At 37.5% G+C, this 17,489-nt stretch overlaps 1 protein-coding gene across 1 annotated transcript in view; it reads right to left on the reverse strand.

Annotated features, from left to right (window-relative positions):
- The window catches only part of LOC126370867 (cytochrome P450 6k1-like), a 183,198-nt gene extending 165,911 nt beyond the window's left edge, over nt 1–17,287 (reverse strand). The window contains exon 1 of the mRNA XM_050015978.1: nt 17,118–17,287. The gene's annotated coding sequence lies outside the window, so the exon portion shown is untranslated. The remainder of the gene's footprint in view (nt 1–17,117) is intronic.
- Nucleotides 17,288–17,489: the final 202 nt, after the last annotated feature.

Raw genomic sequence — 17,489 nt, forward strand, 5'->3', positions numbered from 1 at the left:
TCTGATAATCCTGACAAAACGTAAACTTGCAAGGTGTTTCGATTTTTTTGATGAGAAGTGTATTATATAAGTGTAAGTACATAAGCTGTGTATGAATAATATAACAACTTCTAGACAATCAAAACGAACTGTGAATAATTACTAAGTATTTCGTCTCCGAATTAGTCTCAGATGTAAGTAAAACACGAACCAGAACTTATCAAGGAAAAGGTCATAAAATATCCATCTCGTAATTAAAAAGTCTGCAAAAACAGACGAAACAAACTCGACAACACTGGTTATACGTAGAATATTTATAAAATATGTTTTAAGTTTGATTAAAATAATTGTCCAATTGCTCAGATTTCTTATTCGAAACTCATTCTTAATATACAACCCCTACTGAAGAATAAAGAATAATACTCCGTATACATCGGTAAATCTCCACCCCGTACTAATTCGTATCGGACGCGACTTCACCCTTTCTGGGTCTTACTTTAGCCTTAAATGGCCTTAAGCCGCTAAGGAGGTAAAGAGGAGACCGCGAACTTCCTGTCTCGCTCGCACTTACGGTTTAGGCGACATACGGCAACGCGAGAGTACAAACGTTTCTTTTGTATGGAGTACTTATTGTCCAATAAAATGTTTGTCCATGTGCAGTTTTACCTGGATTGAAAATAGCGTGGCTATTGCGAGGTTTTGTTGGCGAAAATCACGTCAAAGTCATCATCATCTCCTTAGCATTACCACTTCTTTTTAAAGAGCCCGCCCACCTACCCTGAAGATTTGACAGGTCCGGTTTTTTACAGAAGCGACTGCCTGTCTGACCTTCTAACCCGCGAAGGGAAAGCCAGCCCAATACAAGTTAGGCCACATACCTCCGAAAATGCATTTCTCGGGAATATGAAGTTTTCCTTGACTGCTGAGCACGTGATGATCATTTACGATCAAAATAATTATGAATTCGAAAACAAATTCGACAATCCTTGGTTTAGGCTGTGCTAGATTCGAACCTGCGACCTCAAAGTGAGATTCAAGCGTTCTACCAACTTTACTACCACGGCTTTCACATCAAAATTTATTTATTTATTTATTTATTTATTTATTTATTTCACATATACATAGTCATTACAGATAAACCAAATCGACAATGTAAAATTGTTTTTTAAAAAAGCTTACGAGATTTTACGGTTAGTTAAAAACATACTCTTAGAATTAGACATGCGCCAACAGATGGCAGCTCTGGCCAGATGAAAATATGGCTATCATTTGTCACTGTCTACCCTCCTAACGGGCGGGTAGAGACCCCTATTGGTATCGACAATTATTGACTTTGGAAAATGAAGGTCATTGCTTGAGTGCGCAGAGAGAGACGGAAATATCAGAACTTTCACCCTAAGGTTGCCTGGCAGAAATTGCTATTTAGCAATAAGGCCGCCTATTGTGCTTATTTTAATTCGTATGTTTATGTCCTTTGTATATGTCGTTGTGCAATAAAGTATTATTGATTGATTGAAAATAAAACTTTGAAAGCGATGGACTACTTGCCACCCCGGGTATTAACGGCCAATGGTTTAGTGGTTGAGTGTTCGGCTCACGATCCGGAGCTCGAATCCCGCTGGGAACATCAGAAATAAACGCTTTGTGATCCCTAGCTGAGTTAGGATATTGCAGGCATACATTTGATCGAAAATAAGATGTTAAGGACATGTTAAGTAAGCCCGACCGCTGCTTACTTAACAAGTACGTAGTCATTACATGAGCCATATCAGGAGTCTTTGGAAGCTCAATAGTAACCCTAGTAGTAGTAGTAGTAGTAGTAGTAACCCAGGGTTGATAAGGTTGGTATTCCATCTCACAACCCATACGATAAGAAGAGAAGATAGTAACCCTGACATCAGAAAGATGATAAGGTTTGGTATTCGAAAGAAAAATAGAAACATTTAACATCGATACTATTAAAATCACATAGCATCACACTTGTATCCCCAAAAGGGGTAGGCAGACATGTATAGTTTACACTACCACTCCTCGCCATTTTTTTCATTAAAGACTAAAGTAAAACCGAGAGGGGGTGAGGTAAACATAGCTCGGTCACTGGGTGGTCCCCACCTATTCTATGCGTTTAGGTTGTCCAAAGGGAGGTACTTTGTGCAACACAGATAGCAAAATTGTATCGTGTATTAAAAATGTTTTTTAAATATGCCAAAGTAGGGCTTTAGAAAGTAATAAATTAGTTAAGTACCTAGTCCAAATTCTTAAAAAAAAATATGTTTAATAAATTTTAATATTTTGAAGACCAGCTTTGTAACTAAAATAACTTATTTATTTTAGTAATCGGTAAGTATCTAACCTAAATTCTTGATTACTTGCTGAAAACTAATTAGGTTAGTAATTACAAATTACTTACCTAATTGGTTACAAAAGCTATCCATATCTTCTAAGAATCACTATTACAGGTTTCCCTGAAAACTGGGCGTTACCACTCCGCCCTAATTGGAAATCAGTTGATATATTGGAAAGTATCAAGAAGTAAATTACATAAGATCACGGCTGTAGTCCCAATAGGGCTAGAGAGAGATACATTCATCGTAAGATGAACTGAGCACCCACTTTTCAACGTGATGGATGGTGAGTCGTATCGCCGTCTATAATGGTCGAGTTAACTTTATTAGTGAAAATAACAAGAAAAAAAGGACATCATCATCATCAGCCCATTAACGACCCCACTGCTGGGGAACGGGCCTTCCCTATGGATGGATAGGAAGATCGGACTAAGCCATCACGCGGGCCCAGTGCGGATTGAAGGTTATTAACGACTGCTAATGCAGCCGGGACCAACGGCTTAACGTGCCTTCCGAAGCACGGAGGAGCTCGAGATGAAAACTTTTTTTGTGGTCACCCATCCTATGACCGGCCTTTGCGAAAGATGCTTAACTTCAACAATCGCAGACCGAGCGCGTTTACCGCTGCTTTTTTAATAGTGATATTGAGATTTGTATTTTACATAACATTAATTCATTCGGTCAACCTTAATAGGAAATATAGTCGTGACCTTATCTTAGGTAAGTAAGTACGTTGTAACAGAACGCACCACAATAATCGTCGCGGATGCAGCCATCTATATTAGCTTCAATAAACCTTAATGTACCTATATCAATGTGTTAATATTTTGTCTAAAAGTTAGTACTTAACATTTAACTAAAAGGTTTGGCTATGGGGTGAAATATTTTTTCGACATTTATTTATTATTTTCGTCTTTTTGAATTTATATTTTTATTATTATAATATTCTTTTATTTTTAGACTTTAGACAGGGAAAAACCATAATTGGAACTTTGAGAAACATGTAGGCTTTGTTTCACCTTTAGGCTTCATAATTTCATAGACCTACAAACAAATGGAATTCGGTGGTCTCTGCTTGCCCTGGTGGGAGGAGGGCGTGAGTTTATGTATGTATGTATCTACAAACCAATATGGAAGTGATAATGATATTCTAGTGATTATACCATTATGTATGTCTGTGCCCAGCAGTGGGACGTATATAGGCTGTTTATGTTTATGTATATCATTATGTAAATATTTATTTCTTAATTTGAATCTAGTGTTTCTATAAGGCAACTTTTTTATTATTTTTATAAATTTAACGCCATCTATTAGGGAATAGATTTGGATAAGTGCGTCTACTCGTACATAGATGGAGTGGGAAAAGGACTGACATTTGTGAAAAGCAGGACTTCATTTCTATCATTGTCATTGTAGTACCATAGCTTGCCAATAGATGGAGCTGTACGATATCAATAAAAATAATCAACCAGGGGATTATTAATGAAACATAAATTTTTCTCCAAAACTGCTTTATTTAATATTGATGCGCATAATTAACAAAGTACCTTTGATGTGAGAAACAGTAGCATGCTTGTAGGCTTAAATCTTTCATCTTGCTAAATCTGTCCGTCATTCACATTTGTTTTCCCATAATTTTTTTTTAATATTCTGCAACAGATTCCAGGTTTGGAGTAAATATCTGTCCCTCCTGGATCTTTGGACGATTCTGAAAGTAATTCATAACTGAAATTAGGGGTAAATTTTATGTAAGAGCATAATCACTGTCTAGTACCTACTAAGACGATGACTTGCATTTACTTATTGTTTCTACAGGTATTATTTATGACTCACAGGACTCTAATAAACTAATAAAAACATGTGAATACAATAGAAGTAGGATTCATTCTTATTCTCAAAACAATATGAAGGGAGATCAAATTTCATCATGAAAGCCAGTTTTAACCGAAACCATTTTGCTAATAACTTTATATTTTATTTATCAGTCCAGAAACTATTGGTTGATTTCATGTCTGGTAGGTATGTAATTTACTAATTATTATATTACTCATCAATAAAACAAGGTTGTTAGTGACTGCCATGTGTAGGAATCTAAGGAATATTTGAAAAATTTCATCTGTTAATATCTCATTAAATCCTAAACAGATTCAAATAATTCTTGTAGTCCTGATAAGAACTATCTCCCCACACATGGAGTTAAGTAATAAAATTTGGCTTGATTGCTGTTTGATAGTTGAAATTATCGTAACAAAAATTGGAATAAATGGTTGAAACAGTGACTTTTCGCACTACGAATTTCTCTATAAAATACTTAACGAATACAAAAGGTATTTATTAATTTCTTACCTGGCGAGTGAATATTTTATAGGATACATTATAAACATCGTCAAGAAGTCTTCAATCTTACTAATTATTGTAGTTAAAACCCGTACGTTGCATCTTATTTTGTCTTTCTTCCATTATGATTCTCACTATTTTGTAGTCATATTAAACACGATCTGAAAGGTTTCATAATTATATTTAACACAAAAAGTACACTAATTGTCCAAACAATACAAACCACACTACTTGATTCAACTGTTTTGTTTAACTGTGAGAACGAATGAAGGATATGTTCAGTTTACGTCACAGGAATACATAGATTATAAAAAAGTATACGAAATTTTAGAGTTTGTTAATTAGGATTCGAGATAGGGATGTTATTTTGGAAGAATATGTACGAATTTATGGAATAAAATTATTTAAAATACAAAAATAGACATTAGGATAGTTTGAATTTTCGCGGGAGTAGCAAGCACCAAAAGGGTGTCGATGTAAAAATATATGAATGAAGGGTTTTGAGCTGGTATATTTTACAAAATTGAAAATAATAGCTATATTACGTAGTATTTCTTGTTGAAATTGATTTATAAAGCAAACGAAGTTCGTACCTATCGTTTAAAATATTATTCTAATTTTTAGAACTGTAATTCGTGAAAATTGAAAAAATCATGGAAAAAAAAGTAAAACTAAAATAATGCCAAGTGTGAATCGCATTATTTTGAGGGGTTCCGTGCCTACAATTGAAAGAACATTTAGTGAACAAAAACATAAACGTGAGTTGATCGTGAATTTTATATTGCTAGTATGTTGTCGTTGTTAATGACAAGTCAAAACATGCATTGGTGGATCGGGTTTGTAGAGTGGGGGATCTTTTTAAATATTTGATTTATTGTGTTTCTTTGAATTTGTAGTTGTGATGGCAATGGAGATGCATTGTTTTTGAAAGTTTCAGCTACCTAATTGTCACAGTTTAAGAGATATAGAGGAATTTAGGTATTATTCATGGTTTTTGTCTCCAAAAACGGAACCGTTTTTGGATTGTTGACAAGGTGTTGTATTGTACGCGTTTTAGACCCTAAAATAGAACAATCCAGAAGTCACGCCACTTTTCGCGTACACAGAGAAACAGCCAATAAGGTTGAGGAGCTTGGTTTGTGTAGATTATGTAAATTACAGATGTGTGCGAGAAACGTCAGGCAAATGGTCGAGCGAGTGTTTGGCTTTTTAGAAATTCTACAAAATTGGATATATTTTTTATCTAAAATTCTGCAGTTCTGATTTGATAAATTAAATAGAATTTGATTAAATAAATAACATCATTAGTATTATAGTCTACTTAAGAATAAAAATAAAATTAAATGAATATTTTTATGTCAATAAGAAGTATGAGATTTTCAATAAATACCTCGATTGTCAATGTCGGGTAAATGTCATTTGGATGTTTTTGAGGCGCTAGTGGTAGCAATATCGCAATTGCCTGATAGATGAGAGGGAGCATAACGGGTATAAAAGGGGTTTTGCACGATCTTTTGAGGAACTTCGTTGGTGACTACGACAGCAGGAGGTGCTGCCGGTTTAGGAATTTCAAGTCGGACTAGCTATTCTGTAAGTTGGTAGGGATCCGTTCTGCTGGATTACCAGCTGTCGCGACTTTTGAGAGCTCCGTAGCTCAGGATTACAGTGCGCGATTGTTATTTTGTCAAAATATGTAAATTTTGCTCTTTAATCAGCTATCCGAACCTTCCGAGGTGTAGCTGGTCGTCTACCGCGCTAGAATAGGGATTAGAATTAGCTTCCGTGCGTAGATTACGTGAAATATGTAGGATTTGTCCGACAAAAGTCCGCGGAGTGCGCTGTAGGGACCCTGTTAGGTTTAAACTAGGAAGTGTAGTGTACTAATTACCTTTTCTTTCAGGCATCGTTGGAAACAGGTCTGAGATCATCAGATCTCAGACGACAGGTACAATTTTACGCTAAAGATAGGGCCCGATAGGAGTAGGATGTGTCAAAAGTGTGTAGGGAAGCTTGCGAACGTAGGGACCATGTGCTGCTTGTGATTGTTTACCTTTGTTTGTGTTTTGTTATTATTTATATTATTTTATGTAGTTTATGTATGTTTATCTATTTAACTTTTTGACTGACACTTACTGACGCGTAGGGAATGACTGCTTGCGATATATTCTGACTGGATTTTATTATCTTATTGGTTATGTTTGGGCTGTGTGTCAATGTTTACAATGAAAATTGTACATATTGCCGCACAGACTGAACAAAAATGTTCTTCTTGTAGTTCTGTATGTTGCGATTCACATTTCGAGGTAATATAATTATTGCCTGGAGATGGGGAGATCAGTATACAGAATGAGGTATCCTTGTTTTAGAGGTATCCTCATGGATTTAGATTTTTACCTTATATTGTGAACCTAGACTGTTGGTCCAGGTTGGATTGTAATCTTGCTGTGTTTTATTGTAGTTAGAATTCCCCTGAGGATTCTATTCGAAAACCAATCTGAAGTTACACAGGGTGAACCTTTATGGTTTACGGCCTGCTACCTCACTGTGTCAATGTAGAATAATTGTAGGAACAGTTGTTGTTACCACTGTAACATGGTTCTGGATTGTTCTATAGTGGTGCTTTGGGAGATACAGCTATCTACAGGAGTGGTGCGGTGAGATATTATTATCCATGACCTTCTTTCTGATATTGGGACAGGATGACCATCCGCCAATATGAGATGAAGCTAGATAATCAGTATCGAGCCAGCGCTGCGACTTGGATAGTCAGGTTGGATTGCCTCCTCCTGATGAGCGGTTGTGCGTGGCGATGCTTTCGAGTATGAAGACTCTAGCCGATGCCATATAATCAGTAGTAGTATTGTATGGTATGGGTCAACTTTGTCCTCTTGTGTTATAATGTAAATTTATTATGACCCACTCTGGACCTATCAGCTTATTGAGGCTTATTAAGCCATGTAAATAATACAATTAATTACTAATTTGAATTGAATTATAAAAGTCTGGATACCATGAGATGAAGGTAATGGTATTGATAATGGCTTTTGAATAAACTTATTTATACTCTGAATCTGTGTTGTTATTTCACCTATGTGACTTAACATGACTTCTATATACTTACTGTATTGTCCGGGCCTGCCTGGCTTGATTACACTGATATACAAACCAATTCAACACAATTTATTTGTGTTATTTTACTATTCATCTACCTGATAATACCTTAATGTCACTGTTGCCATATGGTGACATACCTAACTTTACAACCTATACCTTGTCCAGGGGTTTACCTGGCCTGATTTCACTATGCAACTTGTTTGCTTACTAACATGCAATATTATTGCAATAATGCATTTATGCATAACAATTACATCCAGTTTGACTGCATATATTCTTGTGATTCATGGTTGGTATCATATTCATGACCATCCATCTCACACTCATACTTATTCCTATGGCTGGTGTTATTGCAATGCCACTGAAGCCATAGTAGGGACGTTAGGGACATTTTTGCTTAGTATACTCGGGGTCAATCCAGTTCGGTAGTCTCTGCTTCTGTTGATCCTCTTGCACTGTGGTGTATTGGGGGGAGGACAGTGATGAGTAGCTGCGTATTGCCTTCGGTTGCTAAGTCGTTCATTCGTTTTGTTAGGGACCTTTTGCTTAGTATATTTGGGGTCAATCCAGTTCGGTAGTCACTGCTTCTGTTGATCCTCTTGCACTGTGGTGTATTGGGGGGAGGACAGTGATGAGTAGCTGCATATTGGCTTCCGGTTGCTAAGTCGCTCACATACTTACCTTTTTGCGCCATGGCTATGGTGCTAGCTATGCATCACAATGAGTTGTGTTGTTAGATTGGATGTAAATCTGTCTAACTTAAATAATTTTATTACATATGTGAAATTGGTGTTGGGAAACTCTTCCCTTTACCTACCAACTATTTACCTAATGCTCCTGATATGTCACATTTATGTGCTTTTCATTTCATAAAAAAACCTATTTTTTCTTTCGGAGAGGGGCCTAAATCAGGGTAGGGCCTCATTCGCCGGTGAGCGTGGTCGGGGCTCGAAACGGCACCCTATACTATTACATTGTTGGTATGGTATTCTAATCCTTTTCCTGTGTTCCTAGATCTTTTACAATAATAAAACTTAATTTCTAATCATATTTTAAATAACTAACTAATTTCTTACCTTCTTGTAAGTTTCTCTTGTTTAATTATAAGCTTTAATCAGTGTCATTAAGTTCAGGTTTGCTTGGCGTTGATTTGACTGTTTTTAAACTATAAATACTTATAATATCTCACATCCCATTGCCCTATTACTTAGATATTTACTTGACTTTCTCATATACCATAGTGACATAATTATAACCTATTTGTATTGTTATTAAGTATATATGTAGTATATTAAGTTAGTATTATTCTTTATTTACATGCCCTCAATAACATGCATTCATATCTGACTCAGCTACCTTCATATAAAAGAATTTGAGTTACTACAAAACACAACATAAGGTCCTACCTTTATACTAGACGATCACAACAATAATATTGGCCAATTTAATCACTTAGTTTGACTATAACCCAGGGTCGAATCCTGGTCAGTTTAGTCGTGGATTGAGTGTGTGGGGTTTATTTATATTTATTAAGTATTTTTGTAAGGGGGGGTGCGTTACAACGTGTTTCGTTATACTTGAGCCTTCAGCGCTCCCCATTTGTCCGGCCAAGTACTTAATGCCACCTGCGAAAAACCTACAATAAGTCTAATCAAAAAAAGGCACAAAGTAAAAAGCATGCTGAATCAAAATTGAACAAAAAAGTCTATATCATATAGCCTTATAGTGAAAACCAAAGCTTTAACAAACCCTGGATTTGAACTGAAACTAGTTAGTCTAGTGGTTTTGTTAACAAAAAACACTTTCGAATGTGATGACATTGATGATTGATTGATTGATTGTAGGTTGATGATGATCAACCCAGCATTATCCCGTTTTTCACATGGTCTGCTTATCTAACCTGAAGATTTGACAGGTCCGGTTTTTTACAGAAGCGACTGCCTGCCTGACCTTCCAACACGCGAAGGGAAAACCAGCCCAATACAATGTTAGGGCACATATCTCCAAAAATGCATTTCTCGGGAATGTGGGTTTCCTCACGATGTTTTCCTTCACCGCTGAGCACGTGATAATCATTTAAGATCAAAACATAAATTCAAAAACCAATTCGACCATCATTGGTTTAGGCCTGTGCTGGATTCGAACCTGCGACCTCGAAGGTCAACCAAGGCTCCAAGAAACACATACAAATGTGAATTTTCAAAATCATCATCTCAGCCAACCGTTTGGTGTATGGAACTAAGTGGACCACAGAGCAGTGGGTCGAAAACAAAACAATCGGATAAAAATAACGAAATAATGGCCCCGATTCCTGCACACACCTTCTAAAATTACTTTAAGTTATACCTGTCATTTTCTTATCCACCGAAAAGGAAAGGGACGGATGATTGACAGCTCCTAATTTTAGAAGGAATGAGTAAATTAATGGATAACGCGGGCGAATCAAAAATGTATCTCGCTAGTATGAAAACAGTTTGACGTCAACTAAATTCTGTCGGGTTATTGGGCAATGTAAAATTTTTAGACGGTTGTTTTAGATTTGTACTTAAAATTGACGTGTGTTCCATAAATTTTATGCTTGTCGATTACCCGTCTCTTTCCTTTTCGGTGGATAAGAAAATGACAGGTATAACTTAAAATAAAATTAGATGGTTTTTATAGGAATTAGCACTATTATTTTGACGGTTCCATTCACTCACAAGCAATCAAAGTAATCACTCAACTTTATGTAACTCAATCCAGAAAGTGTTATTAGTCATTTATAATAAACCTCTGGCTGGAGATATAATTTGACAACGTTAAGATTTAGAGGTAAGCCATAAACAACGTGATGGCGGAGTACAAATGTGGCCATCCAAGGGCGCCATATATCACGAAACTGGACGCCATTACTCATGGGTTTTTATAGGGACTTCGGTTTGTGTGAGATAGTAATTGGATTTGATTGTGGTTCAACTACGTCGCCAAAAAACGTATGCAGTTAGTTGTCCAACCATAAATATCCATAGGGCCTTAGCCAAATTGCAAATAATTATCGGGAAATATTGGGATTACATTTTATGACCGCGATTACTTCTCCATAATATAATTCTAGTGAAAGAGAGCCCTAATTAGGTCTCTGCTCCTTCCTTCCATAATGAAACCCACAAAAAAAAACCAAGCAAACGCCATTCACCTGGCGGCCAATATCCGACCATATAATATCCCGTTATCCCCATTGCCATAAATAATAATTTCGGAAAAGATTGTATCATTACTTGCCTGACCTTCGTTCTGATTAACAAAATGTGGGGGGATTTTCTCCCTACCTTGGTGGGGGGGTCGATAAACTTGGGCTGCGTGATATACCGGCAACAGAGATTAGAGTGCAGGTGCGCATAACGAGTACTCTACGTATTCTATACTACGTAATATATAATATACCTACCTAATAGCTGAAACATATTGACAGCGGAGCGGGGCGCGGGGAAAACAAACTCTTTTAACATGTATGGAATCGCACACATCATGCGCGATTGATTTTCCACCAAAACGCAGAGGAGCAAAACAATGACTTGCAGAATCAATCAATAACAGCATGTGAAAACGAACCTGCTCTGGGTAGCTTTAAATAAATAAATTCATCTAAAAGCATGAATTTCAAATAAAAATAGCCTTCTAAGATCAACTGCTTCAATGTGGCCTTTTCAATTTGGAAGAATCAATGATGTGGGCGGGTCACGGTCGAATCAAATGGATACCAGGCTCTGATTACCTCGAAGGACACCGGTAAGAAACAAAGGCGCACCTAAAATAAATATGGCTATTTTGTTTTTATAAAGAGAAAATTAAATCGAAAAACACTCGCACAGCTACATAGCTTAGTATTGGTAGAATGGGTCACTGCGCTGAAGGCGCTGAAGGCTTTCACCCAGTACAACGTTTAAGACAACAGGCCTGAGAGTGCCCAGTTGGGCGCGAACCTCGGCTCAGGGCGTCGTCTGAGAGGAAAAATATTTGAAAGAATTAATCGACCCTAGTGGGTCGATAGCGATAAGCGCTGAATGAGGGAAATCGTCGACCACGCCGGCGGGGTCGGTATCGGGGTCCTGAAGTGTTTGGTGTCGCGAGCTGATTGGCTGCCTCTATGGCTAGAGTAATCGGGTCGTCGGGATCGTATACTTTTCAGTACTGTCCCTAAGCGGAATGTATTCGGAATTTATACATCTTCGCAGCTTAGCTGCATAGCACATCTCTGGCAGAAAGGCACCCTAATGCAGTATCCAGCGTGTGTTTGGCGCTAGTCGTTCAACGTAAGTATTTGTTTAATATTTTGGTCCGCGCCGCTCAGCACTGTGTGTGGGGTCCTAACGGTATTATATACTCTCTCAGAGGGTGTATTTTGAACCACGCTGCGTTATAGTATGTTACTTAGTACGTAATCCTGTCGCCTTGATACGGGTAAGTTTGCGGGCACGGTTTTGAAGACGGTAAAGAGGCAAGGACTGAGAACTTCGTAATAATATTACGATAGACAGACTGTAAATATTTTATATAGATGAATATTGTCACGTAGATACTGTTATCATCGACTTAAAGTGAAAACTTAGAGCCTAATATGATCGATCACAAATCAATATTTTTTAACTTACCTACCTAACCTATTTATGATTGTTACCCGCCTGAGAGGAAGCAAAAATAAAGGTTATGATTAAGAACAACCTCGGTGGTTTACTGGAGGTCCGGGTTCTACGTGCCCTCCGAAGCACGGAATCATCTTACTTTTTCAGGAAATCAGGTGATTCAAGCCTCAAAAGTCCTTACGAAAAAAGGACAGTCTCACAAAGTGATTTTGACAATGTCCCCAACGGGAATCGAACCCGGACCTCCAGATCGTGAGCCTAACGCTCTAACCACTAGACCACGGAGGTTGTTGCTGTTTTTGTCTGCCATACGCAATAATAAAAATAATAAATTATTTATAAACTAAAGATTGAATTCAAACTCATAAAGTACAGTGGTTTTGTGCCCAAGGCAGGATTCGAACCCGTTCCCGGGATTGTAAAGTTCAATATCTTATTTGTCTAGTAAATCAACAAACTATCCTAACGTCCAGGTCCCTGGCACCGTAACCCTGACCTCTCAAGTTTATCCACGGGATCGACGCGGGTCGAAGTCTCCGAACCCTCGTCAACCGCAGGGTTAGTCCTGGATTCTCCACTGTACAAAGAGTTGGGTTCGAAACATCAACTCGCTGTATGTCAAGATAGCAGGATCCTTTCAGTGGGTACCATTTGTTTGTGCACACACTCACCTACGGTATAATATAATAGGTATATCACCGTATATTTTATGGATTAACTATACTGGGTGTTAGTGACATCGTAACGAAAACTTTGAGGGTTGATTCAGACCATGATTTTCAGTTGATATCAAGTGGAATTTTCCGTCGCAAAAGTATTGAACTGAAAATAATTCAACAAAACAAAAAATAAAACATGAATTTTCCGACAGGAAATTCCACTTTTTATCAACTCAGAATCATGGTCTGAATCATCCCCCTCAGCATTCGTTACGGTGTCACTAACACCCATACCTACTTGGCTACTTGTACTTGGACGGGGCAAGTCACATCGGTCGTCGGTTTGTAAGTGACACCGTAACGAATACTAACGGAGATGATTCAGACCACGATTCTGAGTTAATATCAAGTCGAATTTTCGGATGTCACTAACACCCTGTGTAATACAAAAATTATAGTAATTCTAAATACGTATGAAGAATTGTTGAAAACACGAAATTACAACGTGCCTTTGCCGACTACTAACACGGATTTAGCGGGTAGTTTTGGAGAGTTTATGAGATCTTGCACTTACAATGCAGTAACTAAGTCCTGCTGTATTATATATAGACTGCTCGCTCTATTCTGAAAGCAAACGCCGTGTTAACAGACTGGTTACTTACCCTGGACTACACCTACTGAAGACCTCGTAAAATACATATTTACTTGAGTACCTCTTCGTCAATTTATACATATACTACAGTTTATTTTGTAATGCTTAGTTTGTTCATTATTTTAAATTTTAGGGTAAATATAAATAAAAAAATATCTGGCTCCCCAAGATTCAGGCATTGGCCCCGATTCTTGCAGACACCTCCTAATTTTATTTGAGGTTATACCCGTCATTTTCTTATCCGCCGAAAAGGAAAGGTACGGATGATTAGTTAATTAAAGTTACAAGTTAATTTTAGAAGGAATGAACAACCCGGGCGAATAATACAGGCATCTTGCCGGTATGTAATTCGTTTGACACGCTGTCTACTTAACTTTGTCGGGTTATTGGCCGATGTAAAATTTATAGATGGTTGTTTTATTATTTTCTGCTTAAAATTGACGTGTATTCATAAATTTTATGCCTGTCGATTACCCGTCCCTTTCTTTTTCTACGGATGAGAAAATGACAGGTATAACTTAAAATTAGATGGCGTCTGCAGGAATTAGCACCATTGTCTAGTTTGGGGACTCCTGCTCAACTCCTATATAATATATAATCTATCTAGAATATAAGCACATTTTTAGTTTCAAGTAAACATCCCTGTATTTCTTTTATTTTGTGCAATAAAAGTTATTATAACTATTCTCATAAGAAAAAAAGAAACATTTTGTACTACACAAAATTTTCTTGTTAGCGGTCCTAAACCTCATTCAGCGCTTATCGCTATCGGCCCACTTGGGTCGATTAGTTCTCTCAAATATTATCCTCTCAGACGTGGCCCTGAGCCTAGGGTCGCGCCCAACTGGACACCCTCAGGCCTGTTGTCTTAATTTTAGTACCGGGTGAGTGCCCTCAGCACTCCCCATTTGTAGTTTATGCTATTTGCGGAAAATCTAGCAAAAAAAACCGTCTGCTGACTAATGCCTTTAGTCCTACAACAGCTTTGGAACTTTATAGTTCCGCGCCGCCCACCTCAATATGGATTAAGTGACAGTTAGGTATTTGTCTGTGTAACTGAAACTTGTAATTAACAAAGTTCCATTTCCAAAATTCATTAGGAACCAATTAAAGTTCTATCAAATATCCTATTCTTGGGTCTAACCTTTTTGTCTATCATCAATTAGTTCTAAGTATAACTTTAGAGGAGCTCGGCGGCGCAGCGGTAAACGCGCTCGGTTTGCAATTGTTAAAGTTAAGCAACATTCGCAAAGGCCGGTCATAGGATGGGTGAACACAAAAAAAAGTTCTCATCTCGAGCTCCTTCGTGCTTCGGAAGGCACGTTAAGCCGTTGGTCCGGGTTGCATTAGCAGTCGTTAATAACCACCAATCCGCCCGCGTGGTGTTTTAAAGCCCGATCTCCGGTGCAGTGCAGTGGGGACGTTAATGGGCTGGTGATGATAATGATGATAACTTTATCAAATTACTAGCACACTGTCCCTGGGATCTTTGCTTACTGTTGAGAAGTTCCATTACTGAGGGTGCTGCCATCCTGTAACATTCGGTCACCATCCACAAAACCTCTTGTTGGATAAGGACGAATTAATTAATAGTTGACATTGTATTGATGTATTGTTATTATACTTATTTTATCATTCTATTGCGAACTATTGACATTTTAGGCATTCTAATAGTTAACGCATCATATTTTGTATAATGTATAAACCATTCGCTGTTTGAGCTTCCCTCAATCAGCGCTTATCGCTATCGACCCGCTATGGTCGATTAATTCTTTCAAATATTTTTCATCTCAGACCATAAACCCATCCAAAAAACCATCTCAAACCATTGTCGATAGTCAAACCAAAATCGAATTCAATTCAAATTCAAATTCAAAATATCTTTCAGTAGGTAAAACATAGTTACACTTAAAATCGTCAATTTTTACATAACGAAAGTCTTATCCGTCTAAAACTACTGCAGCTTCTCACAACCTGTATAGCCGGGGAAAACAAGCTGCACTAAAATCCTGGGCACAGGACCCTAGACGTTCTTTAAAAAAAAATTCTTATACAATTGAGTCATTTAGCTGCCTAATATCAGTTTTCAAACAGTTAATCCCATGCATTCATATCTTCTAAATAATCACTAACCTTATAATAACCTTTTTTGCATAGTTTCTGTTTAACTACCGTCTTAAAACAGTTGAAAGGCAAATTTTGAATAAAAGAAGTATCGATAACACCACCGACCATTCAATCACATATCAGTACTGAGACAAAAAAATTGCCACATTCGATACCATTTCATTTGTCTAACCACTGCCTATATACACGAAGCAACATTATGTCACTAACGTCGGACGAGCGATAACGAATGTTTCTAACAAAAACATAGCGCTGCATGTTAGACAGGCGATAACGTTTGTGTCTGACAAAACGACAACTCGCCCGCGGCCGTATTTTGCATTGCAAAGTTAAAATAAAACCGTCAATTTGTTTATATTTGGTTCTTTATGAGTGCCCGTGCATTTAGTTTTTATTTTACCGGTAAAAAACAATTTTCTGTTTTTTATTATTATTGTTTTTTTAATATTATTTGACAGATCTAGGGCAATGGCTTTGATAAAAAAAATATTATATATATATTGGATTAATTTAAAATTTAAAAATTTAAAGATAGATACAAAATTAATTTAATGATTTTTAAATTAATCCAACATTTTTGACAGATTTGACACATTGTATATTATTATTTTGTTTTTAAATACAAGTTGGTAAATAAAGTACTAGTCAAATAATAAAAAAAAATCATAATTAAAGTGGTAATTGATCGATCGGATCCGAAACACCACGCTGCGTTCCAAAACAAAAATAGCAGACGTAGCAAGAAAGGCTGCCTGCTTGAAATGGGACTGGGCTGGACATGTTGCCCGAATGACCGATGACCTCTGGGCCAAAAAAGCTACAGAGTGGGTTCCTGCAAGTGCTGTTAGACGTCGGGGAAGGCCACGGAAAAGATGGCGCGACGAGTTAGACCGCTTCTCGAAACGGTGGCGCGAGCAAGCTGAGGACAGGGAGGAGTGGAAGAAGGAAGGGAAGAGAGGCCTTTGCCCTGCAGTGGGACATTGAGGGCACGCCTTCCAAAAGTCCGGGCCTCCATAGGCCCGAGATATGAAAAAGACATACAATAATAATAATAATTAAAGTGAGAGGCAAGCTTTCTACGAATTGGGCTACCACGGCTTTGATAAAAAAAAAAACTGATTGGCTGTAACGTCATTCTCCCTTGTATTATTGTTGAAGTCATTATATTTAAATGCAGTGTCGTTTTTTATACCATTTATTAATAATGTTGAAAACCCTACACAAAATGTTTGATTCATGTTATAAAATAAAATAATGGGTGACATAAAATTTAGGTACTTACCCACTTAACATCCGCGTCGCCTTATTGTCGCTTCTTGAAAAATCAACGGCCTCGGTGGTCCAGTGGTTGAGCGTTGAGCTCACGATCCGGAGGTCCCGGGTTCGAACTCCGTTGAGGACATATCACAAAAATCACTTTGTGATCCCTAGTTTGGTTAGGACATTACAGGCTGATCACCTGAAACAAAAAGACCAAAAGTAAGATGATGCGTGCTTCGAAAGGCACGTTAAGCCGTTGGTCCCGGTTACTACTTACTGATGTAAGTAAGTAGTCGTTACATGAGTATGTTACCTTTAACTTGTTTAATTTGTAATTTTCTAAGTTACTTGATAATATTGTTATAATTAAGCTGCTGTCACCTCTTACGTTGCT

The sequence above is a fragment of the Pectinophora gossypiella genome, chromosome 11 (assembly GCF_024362695.1).
Source record: "Pectinophora gossypiella chromosome 11, ilPecGoss1.1, whole genome shotgun sequence".
Taxonomy (NCBI): domain Eukaryota; kingdom Metazoa; phylum Arthropoda; class Insecta; order Lepidoptera; family Gelechiidae; genus Pectinophora; species Pectinophora gossypiella.